The sequence below is a fragment of the Triticum urartu genome, chromosome 4A (assembly GCF_056163025.1).
Source record: "Triticum urartu cultivar PI428250 chromosome 4A, HENAU_Tu73, whole genome shotgun sequence".
In the NCBI taxonomy this organism is placed as follows: Eukaryota; Viridiplantae; Streptophyta; class Magnoliopsida; order Poales; family Poaceae; genus Triticum; species Triticum urartu.
Window position 1 is genome coordinate 296,347,572 of NC_141876.1, and position 11,346 is coordinate 296,358,917.

General features: G+C 36.6%; 1 long non-coding RNA gene and 1 other non-coding gene across 4 annotated transcripts; both read left to right on the top strand.

Annotated features, from left to right (window-relative positions):
- Positions 1 to 1,172: 1,172 nt before the first annotated feature.
- LOC125551253 (uncharacterized) lies at positions 1,173 to 5,749 on the top strand. 3 transcript variants are annotated; one of them, XR_015600989.1, is made up of 4 exons: positions 3,381 to 4,584; positions 4,920 to 5,022; positions 5,185 to 5,269; positions 5,370 to 5,749. It is a non-coding gene; the product is annotated as an uncharacterized LOC125551253 (long non-coding RNA). The 3 variants fall into 3 exon arrangements; XR_015600990.1 differs by having other exon boundaries at positions 1,173 to 4,584; positions 4,885 to 5,749; XR_007302328.2 differs by having other exon boundaries at positions 1,173 to 4,584; positions 4,920 to 5,749.
- TRNAP-UGG (transfer RNA proline (anticodon UGG)) lies at positions 2,327 to 2,400 on the top strand. Its single transcript has one exon. It is a non-coding gene; the product is annotated as a tRNA-Pro (tRNA).
- Positions 5,750 to 11,346: the final 5,597 nt, after the last annotated feature.

Genomic DNA, 11,346 nt, shown 5'->3' on the forward strand with positions numbered 1-11,346 from the left:
GGCAATTATTACTTTCCAAAAACAATATGCTACTACTTTCCTTGCAATGATTTCTTTCCAAAAAAATAGGGTATGTATATTCCTTTCCAAACAAAAAGGGTATATATACACTCTGATTTTTTAAGGTATCAGATATGACTCAATAATACGAAATATTGTCGCAAATGTTTGTATGTGTAATTACGAAGCATATTATGCATTATTCTGATGTTTTATTTTTCAAGGTATGTAGTGTTAAAAAAATTAGGGCCGGGTCACACCTTCTGGCGACTAATATTTCTATTCAAAATAAGGCCATCAGATAATATAAAATGCATTCCTAATTATTTTTTACTTTTAGAAATATATATGATGCATGCTGAATATCTACAAATGATTTTTTTCGTACGTACATATACCAACACACAATTCTTTTAGTTTTAGGAATGTACGTTGCATGCCAATACCCATGCGTGATTTTTCGTACGTACATGGACCTAACATATCATACCCGCATACCCTTTTTCAATACATGCATGCTTTGAAGATATACATAAAACTGATATACTTTGAACGATACATAACCCAAAAAATGATACATCATTTTTAATACATGTAAATTACTTTGAGACATACCCGCAAATGATATTGGAGATATACCCAGAAATGGTACAATTTACATATACGACAGATATTGACTAGGTATATGAAAAAGTTAGTACGTGATTAGGTATACAATTTTTATAGGTATATGAATTAGCACGTGACTAGGTATACGATTTTTATAGGTATATAAATTAGTATGTGACTAGGTTTATGAGTTAGTACGTGACTAGGTATACGATTTTTATAGGTATATAAATTAGTACATGACGAGGTATATGAATTTTTATAGGTATATGAATTAGTATGTGAATTTTTATAGGTATATGAATTAGTACGTGACCAGGTATGTAAAAAAATAACACATCAATAAAATACACGTACCATGCATGGACCATTAATTGTTAATTTTCTCTTTCTTGTTTAATGAGGGCATTAAGTGTCCAGATCAAGCAATAATTCTTTCCTGATTAAAGTGGCAACGTTTAGCCCATTAGTTCTAGTACTAATACAGGTGCACGCATCTTAGTGTAATCTGACGGTTTGTAGGCAAAGTGCCCAGGCACCTAGGTGCCCAAGTTATTTTACTTTTTCTGTTGTTTGGAAAGATCAAACACACGATGTTCCTATTTCTTTATTTCGTGATGAGTCATATGCTTGCGACAATAACGGCAAAAAATTTTGAATTCTAATTGTCCGGGTGTATTGTGGCAATTCTTTTGAGTACTATATCTAGAAATCCCCGTCGATTCCTCATTGGCACCTTTTCGAACACAACTGATGCATTCCAAAATAACTCTGATTCTAACATCTTTTCCCTTGGCCATGAACCTCCTTTTCTTTTTGGATTGACTTAACTTAATTCTTCTACTTATTCTTTTATTCTTCTATTTTGAATCCGAAGAAGAAGAATAAAATTCATTAGAATAATTTTTTTATTCTTTAATTAAGTAATAAAAAATAGAGAAATAATTAAAGAATACAATCCTTGTTGAATTAGCAAAGATTTTGGTTCGAAATCCTTTCATTTAATTAGCCAGCCCCGCCTTTTCTATGCTCTGATTTCTGAGGCCTTATTTAGCTTGGGTACCCCTTTAAATTGAATTTCTATTTTCAAAAATGGGGTTTACCAAATTTTTAATGACTCTGAGGTTCAACCCAATCCATCTTTTCTTTCTTTTTCCTTCTGATACTAAGAAAAGATTGAAAAGGATCAAATTTTGTCATATCACGAAGAAATCTATCCCTCCCATAGCAATAACTAGAATTAAAACAAAGGGAATGACAAAGCATCTGGGAATAAACGATTAATTTCTATCAATAAAACTGCTAAAGCACCAAACCATAGAGTACTTAGCACGGGTGCTACAGAGAGATATGTTTTTATATCCCGCATTGAAAATCCTCCTTCCTTGTTGGAATACATATATGATCATAAACTCTTGCCCAAGATTGTTATGCTATATATAAAATGAACCATATCGACGAAATTTTCCTATCCCTAAAAAAGAAAAAGATGGCCCCTTCTTCCTATATATTACCAAGGAAAAGTAATCCTTCTTTTATAGGCGAAATTATATTGGATTTTATATGTATATAATTCCTTAATTATATGAGACCAAAAAGAAGAAATGACATGAGGGTTCTATATATAGATAGAGAAAGAAAGAAGAAGAAAATTATGATGTGGAAAAGAAGACAGGAATTGTGTACAATGACATTGTACAACAATTTAATTTGGAAAAGGGATGTAGCGCAGCTTGGTAGCGCGTTTGTTTTGGATACAAAATGTCACAGGTTCAAATCCTGTCATCCCTACCTATTACTTCTTTCTTCTTTATAGGCAGTAGCGACGAGATCAATTAAAGTAAAGTGGGTATAACTTGAATTTGTGGAGACTATATGTACGTGAGATACATTAGGAACAGAAAAAGATTTTCTTTTTGAATGAATGAAAGCGCTCTTAGTTCAGTTCGGTAAAACGCGGGTCTCCAAAACCCGATGTCGTAGGTTCAAGTCCTACAGAGCGTAATTCCATCTATTTTATGTCAAAGCAGAGTAAAATAACTTAACAAAATTGAATTGTAACTCTAATTTCAATTTGACCTCCTCTCTGGTCTGGAGGAGGTCAATCAAAAAAAAATGACTCAATCAAAGATCCAACTGATCCCCACGCCTGTATTGCAAACACGCAGTCACGAATAATCCCGCTAAAGTAATAGGAATTAGGCCTAAGGCGATTCCAAATAGAAAAACTTCAATCATTTCGATTTGTTCGAGGGGACAAAAAAAAGAGGTACGATCTATCCCTAAATAGTACTCTCTCTCTCTATATATATATAGGTAAAATATCTTGGGCACCTAGTTCGGATCCAACCTGCTAATGCATTTCCTACTTAGGTAAAAAATATATATATACGAGTAGAATTTCCTACAATTGCTTGGCACATAACTAGTTAAGGCTTTCGACGATGCATATGTTTGTAGGTATCTAAAAATACCTAGAATAAATCATAGGGTATATACATTTGTAGGTATAGGTTATAATACCTAGAATAAATCATGTGGGAATCAATCTACAATCAATGGCCATGAAGGATACATGTGCATCACGCAGAAAAGGAAAATAAATTTTTGAAAAGGATAGTAGTAATTATTTCTAAATAGGAAATGCATGAATGGTTTGGATCCGAATTAGGTGTCCAGGCACCTAGATGCCCAAGTTATTTTACACTATTCTAATCTCAAGATCAGAATAACTATTCGGATCACCATCGGGCATATAAGAGGGCGCGGAGATGTTCCTGGATCTGAAAAAGCCAGCCCACCCGAACTTCCCGTAAAAGAAAAAAATTCCCTCGGCGGCCACCTTATCCACTCCCCCCGCGTCCTCCCACGATCCTCCCCGGCCAACCTCCTGCAGCCGCCTCCCTGGCTCCGGCGCGCCTCCCGCCGCTAGCCCCACGGCCCCGGCGTGCTTCCCGTCGTTGCTTCCTCGGCCCCGGTGCGCCCCCGCCGCCGCTCACCCTGGCCACGACGCGCTTCGCCACTGCTCCGCCCACCCTGGCCCCGAAGCGCCTCCATCCGCCGACCCCCGACGCGCCTCCCGCCGCCGCCCTTCCGGCCCCGACGCGCCTCCTGCTACCTTCCTCCACCTGCTTCGACGACGGCGCCGGCCACCTCCACCTTCTTCCACCTGCAGCCACCGGCCTCCTACCACAGCAAGCGACCGCCGCGGCCATCCTCCACCTGCTGCTGTAGCCTTCCTATCCGACCGCCTCCACGACACGTTGGCCTTTGTCTACCTCTGGCTCCCCTGCTGCCCAAGGTCGTGTGCGCGATGGCGGCCCATGTCATTTATCGTCCTGGTTGCGTACACGCTGACGAGTGATGCCTCGATCCAGCTCCTCCATCCTCCAGCCACGACAAGTCCAAAAGGAATACATTCAGTCTAGCAAGCCAAATGGTTGACTACCAACCCATGCATGGATTGGCCCCGACCTGCAGCTGGAGGAGGCCATGACCTTCAGCTGTAGGAGACGTCAACCTACAGCTGGAGGAGGCACCGACCTTCAGCTGACAATTTTGAGGAACTAGCTACTCAGAAAATCTAACTTGACACCGTACTTGTTTTTGTTCTTCAGAAGTTCAGGCAACTAGGTTGCTCACTAGGAAAAGCCTGAACTACCATGAACAAAAGCAATTTCGTGGCTAAGGCCCAACAAATGCAAAGCTTCGTCATCTTCATAATAGAGAGCTTTGCTTACTTACTTGCTTGCTTCATGCCTACAACATGCATGCACTTTCTGTGTAACCAAAGAAGTCAGAGACCTCGGAGGAGGCATGTGGACTGTAAGGCATGTACATCGGTGAAATATGAAGCATTTTTCAGGCTTCAAGTTTGAGAAGAAGATGGCATCAACGAGGAATGGAGCCGAGGGAGGTTCACAGTTGCGAACATCGCCATCTCAACGCTTTTTGGAGCGCCCCTTGAGGAATCTGGTAAGAAACGTGGAGTCTGCTCCTGCCACTGCTACATACAAGGAGGAAATCCATGTGTTAGGTGTTTAAACTGCTAGCATAAATGTGTGGTTGATTGATTGACAGCAATGTCAGAGCCATAAGTGAGAATACAAATGCAATAACAAAGCTCCATGATTAGCAATTCTCAGTCATCGATCCTTCTTTTTTTGTAGATGAACATTTGTAGTGAAGTAATCAATCAAATTGTTCAACAATATTTCCTCAGTACATTCCTTTTTGAGCCTCTATGTATAGACCGTTCACTGTATCTCTTTTTAGGAAAACCAACACCTTTGTGCCACATGCCTGTGCAGTTGACGATTTGGCCGGCAGCAGCAATATTTCTTGGCACGTGGGTGCTGGTTTTGGCGGGCAAGCAAGCATCAACGAGCAGCTGCAGGCAAAAGCTACTAGCAGGTGAAAAAATAATTCTAGATCAACAATGTTTTACATCACGACCTCACTTGTTCATAATTTGATGGTAGGATGTTAGATTTAGTCGATAGTTGATGGTGTCATGTCATTCCTACTATTGAATGCACTCTGAATTTGTATGGTCAATGCCATGAATTATTGAAGCGGATGGACAGGTTTGTAGAATACTCAACCAGATGTGTTAGTCTTCACACAGCAGCAGAGGTCGTTTTCAAACAGCAGCACCAATGTACATCTTCTACAAACAAAAAAAGGGAAAATATGCTAATCTTGCTGCTTATCTACTCTTAATTTTGAACTGACAAAAAATTATTGATCTGAACTGGCAGGTGTTGATTGGCTCCTCTGACTCCCTTCGCGATGCCACTCACCTCGCGTCGCTGGACCAACGCGGTCGCTGGCAGAATTCTTTTGTTTAGTATCCAGCGCAAGCAATCTGAATCCGCACGCGCAAGCCTTCTGTTGCCGAGTCAGCCCTCCTTCTGCTGACTGCTTCTGCAGTAGCAAGTCGCCGGTGGTGGTGAAGTTCTATTACGGCTATACGCTAAGTTCTACTACAGTTGTATGTCCGCGACCATGAAAATTCTACTATAGATGCATGCCAAGTTGTACTACAGTTATACTCCTATGTGGTTACAGGACATGTGTGTGCGTGTGTGTGCGCTTGTAGGATTGCTGGACGTGTGTTGGCCTACAGTTATACTCCTTATATTTTTCTCTCTTGCTATTTACTTCATAAAAATGTACGCATACTTTATTCTCTCTCTAGAAAATGTGGGCACACGAGTGAAAAACCTAGAATTTCGAATTAAAAAATGATCGTTTCAAAAACTATAAAAAGAAGGATTTCCCCATTTCAAGAAAAAACCTTGGGGTTCAAATTTAGAAGACAAAGAAGTTCAAAGTTTATTAGAAACCCAAGAAGGTAGAATGAAAAAAGCATCTCATTTTTTTAAATAAAGACGGGATATTCTCCGTTAGATAAAACCCTAGAAGTTCGGTTGAAAAAATGGAGTAGTACGATGTTTATACAAAATTCAAAATTTCCTGCTTATTAAAGAATGAAAACAAGAAGTTTAAAATAAAATAACGCAGTATTTCAAAATCTTAAAATAGAACAGTTCAAAATTCATAAAAAGGATTTTCACCATTTCTAAAGAAAAAAACTTTCGAAGTTCAAATTTAAATAACAAAACCGGTTTAATACTTATTATAAAACTAGGAAACCAAGAAGTCCAATCTATAAAAATAAAGCAGTTCGGTATTTATAAAAAATATATTTCCTTGCTACCAAAGAAATAAAATCATGAAGTTAAATTTAAATCAAGAAATAAAATATCAATGTATATGGAAAATCTAAAATTCTTTCCATTTCTAGGGAAAATAAAAGTGTGAGGTTCAATTTTAAAAAATGTTTGATGCTTATTCAAAAACATATTTTTGCAAAGAAATAAGACTAAGAAGTTTAATTTAAAATAACATAGAAGTTCAAAGTATATAAAAAACTCAGACTAGTTGCAAGAAGTACATGTGCACCTCACGGTTCAGAATTTATATTGCGGGACGTTCGACCTCTCTAATTACATGTTTTAAAATGGCAAAAAATGACGTTCGACCTTCAATTGTGTGTAATTCGACATATACACATAAATGTGATAAAAGTTCATAGTGAAAACAGCGAGAAGTTCAAGTACTGCAAGGAATGCATTTCAGGTGAGAATAAAAATATAGAAAAATAAAAGCATAAAAAGTTTGTTGAAAGAAGTTCAAGTGCTCTATCCAGGGAAGTTCAAAAATTCTTGCGAGAAAGGTTCACCTCATATTTCCATGTTTGATTTTTCTGTATAAAAATTGAATACAATTCTTTACTCAAAAATATGAAAAGGTGAAGTTCAAATTGAAATAACAGAGAAGTTTGGAGTTTATTAAAACCTAGGATTTACCTATTCAAAAAATAAAAAACACAACACCATTTTTTGCACTTTTAAAAACAACTCATAAACGGAAAAATGGTTGCTAGACATTCAAGTACTCGGCGAGGAAAAGTTAAAAAAATCTTGTGAGAGAGGTTCACCGTGTATTTAGATGTCCAAAATACATAAAAAATGTTATTTTTGTGTTTTAGAATAATTATCTCAAACCAGAGAGAAGTTCAAAGTGATAACAGCCAGAAGTTCACGTACTACATGGTGCGTATTTCATATAAGAAAAATACAATAAAGTGAAACAGAGTGAAGTTCAGACAGACTTGCCCCAGAAGTTCAACTACTTCACGAAGTGCAAAAAACAGCACGTAAAAAATAAAGTGAAGTTCAAACAGACATGCCCGAGAAGTTCATCTACTTCACATAATGCATTTCCATTTGCGATGAAGGCAGAAATCATGATCTCGTCATTTTCTAATTTATTTCAAAACAGCAGGAAAATCATTTGTGTAAGTTAAAGTCCTCGGTCGGAGAAAGTTAAAAAAAATATTGTGAGAGGTTTGTACAACAAGAATATCATTTGTGTAACACTAACGAAATGGATAAGAAAATTACAAACGAAGATATGCCACAGAAGTTCAATGTGAAAATAGCAGGAAGTTCGACTACTATAGTGAATGAATTTGAGATGAAAAACTTTTAAAATCGTCGCGAGTACGAAAAAACGATCAACACGGGAAAGTTGCATGTTTACATCAGCTTTCCACCGGTATATCACTTGCTAAATTTTGATGAGTGGATGGAGAGCTACAAGTAGTGGATGGAGATCTACGAGCAAAAAAAGCACGTGAAAAGCAGAGTGAAGTTCAGGTACACGCGACGAGAAGTTCAGGTTCTTCACGCGGTGCATTTTTGAAAAATCTGTTTCGCGATAAAGGCAGAACAAATGATCTCGCCGTTTTTGAAATTACATGAAAACGGCTAGGAATCAGAGAAAACCATCAACATGAAAAAGTTTCGCATTTTGCGTAGCTTTTCAGCGGTATATTATATGCCTCATTCCGATAAAGTTTGTAGAAATTACGGGGAAAATACGTTTTTATCCATTTTCAAAACTGACTTAAAACCGTAAGGAATTGGGAGAAACAATACATACAAAAAAGTTTCGCATTTGTTCAAGCTTTCCAACGCCATATCATTTGCTGCATTCGGGCGCACGATAAAAAAACAAGCTCGAAAATACGAACTTGGTAGGTCTTGTACCGTTTTCTAAATTACTTTTAAACCGTTTAATATTAGAAAAAACATTTAACATAAAAAAGTAGCGCATTTTCATAAGCTTTCCAACGCCATATTATTTGCCTCAATTGGTTTAGCCGTTTAGAAATGGCATCGAAAATACGGACTCGGGTGTTCGTTTTGTGAAATTTTACGTTTTTTCAAATCACTCTTTAACCATAGGGAATTAGAGAAAACTTTCAATTGTGGAAGGAGCGGTTTTTCAGAAGCTTTCCAACGCCATATTATATGCCTCATTCCGATAAACGGTTTTGAAATGCGATCGAAAATATGATTCACGTTTTTTGTGTGAAGAAAAAACGGTTTTCAAAACTGCTCTTAAACCGCTTGCATTTTGCCAAAAATTTAAGTTGGGTCATGATACTGGTGTCCATAGCTTTCCGACGGTATATCGCAAGCCCCATTTGGTTAATGTTGACGGAAGTTCAACCTAGTTCACAGGGAAGTTCAACGTACTACTAGCGGGGCAGGTCAGGTTGTGATCAGAATATTATTCTCATCCCGTGATCAAAATAGTGTTTATGTGTATATATATATATATATATATATATATATATATATATATATATATATATATATATATATATATATATATATGAGCAGAATTTTCTACAATAGCTTGCCACATAACTAGTTAAGGGTTTCGACGGTGTAAATATTCTCAAAAATCCCAAAAATATACTGAAACATCACATCTATAATATAACAAGATCCAACGGATGGATTATAAAAATACGACTGCATGTGTCCTGGACAAAGAAAACAAATAGTTCAGTATATATTTATGTGGTAGTGAGTTGAAATGGTTGTTATTTTTGCCGAAGACACATAATTGCATATTTTCACAATCCCTTCGTTGGATCATCTTATTACATTAGAGAGACGATGCTCCATATTTATTTCATATTTTTTTTATAACTTTTAACCGTTAAAATTTTAGCGAGCCTAAACAAGTTCTGTGGCAAGCTATGGTAGACACATTTTTACCTATATATATACACACATATATACATCTGGGCTATTCTGTTTCACGTAATAGAATATTATTCTGTTACCCTACTTGAACTGATGGTTTCAGGCGGTTGTATTAATGATTTTCATCTCGTCAAACTGATCATCTTTTTATCGAAATGGGGCGTGTAATATATCGTTGGAAAGCTCTTGACATCTACATTACAAATATATCAGATTTTTTTTTGCAAAACCATCACGGTTTAAGAGCAGTTTTGAAAACAATGTTTTTTTTGCAAAACCGAAAACGCGAATCGTATTTTGGACTGAATTTTCAAATGGTTTGTTGGAATTGAGCAAATAAGATGGCATTGGAAAGCTGGTGAAAATCCGCTTCTTCCATATATCTATTGTTTTTTCAAATTTTATACAATTTAAAAGTAATTTGAAAAGGTGAAATTCTAGGCGAAACATATTTTTGCTTTTTTTGCAAATGGTTTGTTGGATTGACGCAAATGATACGTCGCTGGAAAGCTATGGAAAATGCGCAACTTTTTTGTATAGAAATGTTTTTCTAATTCCTTACGGTTTAAACTCGAATTCGAATACAATCAAATTTGATTTCGAACGTGATTTTTTTAAAGTTTGTCGAAATGGGGCAAATAATATACCGTTGGAAAGATATCGAAAATGCGAAACTTAGTCATGTTGAATATTTTCTCAAATCCGCAACCGTTAAAGAGTAATTCTTAATATGGTGAGACCCATCACGTTGTCTTTACGGTCGAAAAACTGAGTATTCGTACTGATCTATTTGTGTGTTTGTACTGAGCTATTTTTTCACAATAATTTTGAATGGTTCCGAAAAAGAGTACTTGAATGGATGTCTGCATGGTTTTGTACTGAGCGTGTTTTCACATACTAGACTTTACTCTGTATTTTTGGTATAATTTTTCTCGTAACTTCTCAATGGTATCATCATGCCCGAACTTGCATAGTTTATACAATTAAACTGAATGATTTTTTTAATAAAAGGAAAATGTTTTGTGTTTTCTTTTGAACTCAACATTGTTTTGCAATGATATGCTGGACTTCTTTCATTTTACCACTTGAACTTTTACCATTTTGAATTTCCATGGTTTTTTTGTTTGAGATTTTTTTCCAGACTTGACGTCGTGTTCAACTTTTTTTGTACTTATATGCTACTAATAATAGAACATCTCCATTACAATTTTTGTCCATTCATGTTTACCTATTCATGGACATTCGTGAACATTTCCATTAGTAGAGTACTCATGTACTTACTGGGACCACACATATCCTAATATTAGTACTCATGTACTTACTACAGCCTACACTTAGCTTCTTGAGCGACCGGCCACAAAACAAGAAGTTATACTGTTCAGAAGGAGGTCCTCAACCCTGTGACTCCTCCAGCAGGTTTCACCATTTTCCACTGAAGCATAAGCCATGCCGTTGGAGTTGGACGCGTCCATGCGGCGACGACTTTAGAAACTGGTTCTATAGAAAATATTTTTCATTAAATGGCCACAACTTTCAGTGGCTAATTGGAAGCAAAGTCATCTTCTGAGTGGCTAATGGGTTACGAAAGCTTTTAAAGAAAAATGGAAGCAGAGGCTAGCTAGCACCTTCGCACCCCACCCCGAACTTTGCATGGTTTATATCGTTGAACTGAATGCTATTTTTTCTAAGAAAAATGTTTTTATGTGTTTCTTAATTTTTTTGGAAGACAAATTTCTTTTGCAACGATGTTCTAGACTTCTCTTGTTTTGCAACTTAACTTTTACCATCTTGAATTACCGTGTGGATGAGCACTTGAACTTATAGAATTTAAAGTTTTTTGTTTTAATTCTTATTTGTTTTCTTGTCCGAACTTATGGTATCATCATCACTGAACCTGCATGGTTTCTGTAGCTGAACTAAAATCAATTTTTACCCGAATAAATGTGAACACTGGGACATTTGTACAAGAACTGAATCTAATGCCAATATAGAATTTAAAGTTTTTTGTTTTAATTCTTATTTGTTTTCTTGTCCGAACTTATGGTATCATCATCACTGAACCTGCATGGTTTCTGTAGCTGAACTAAAATAAACTTTTACCCGAATA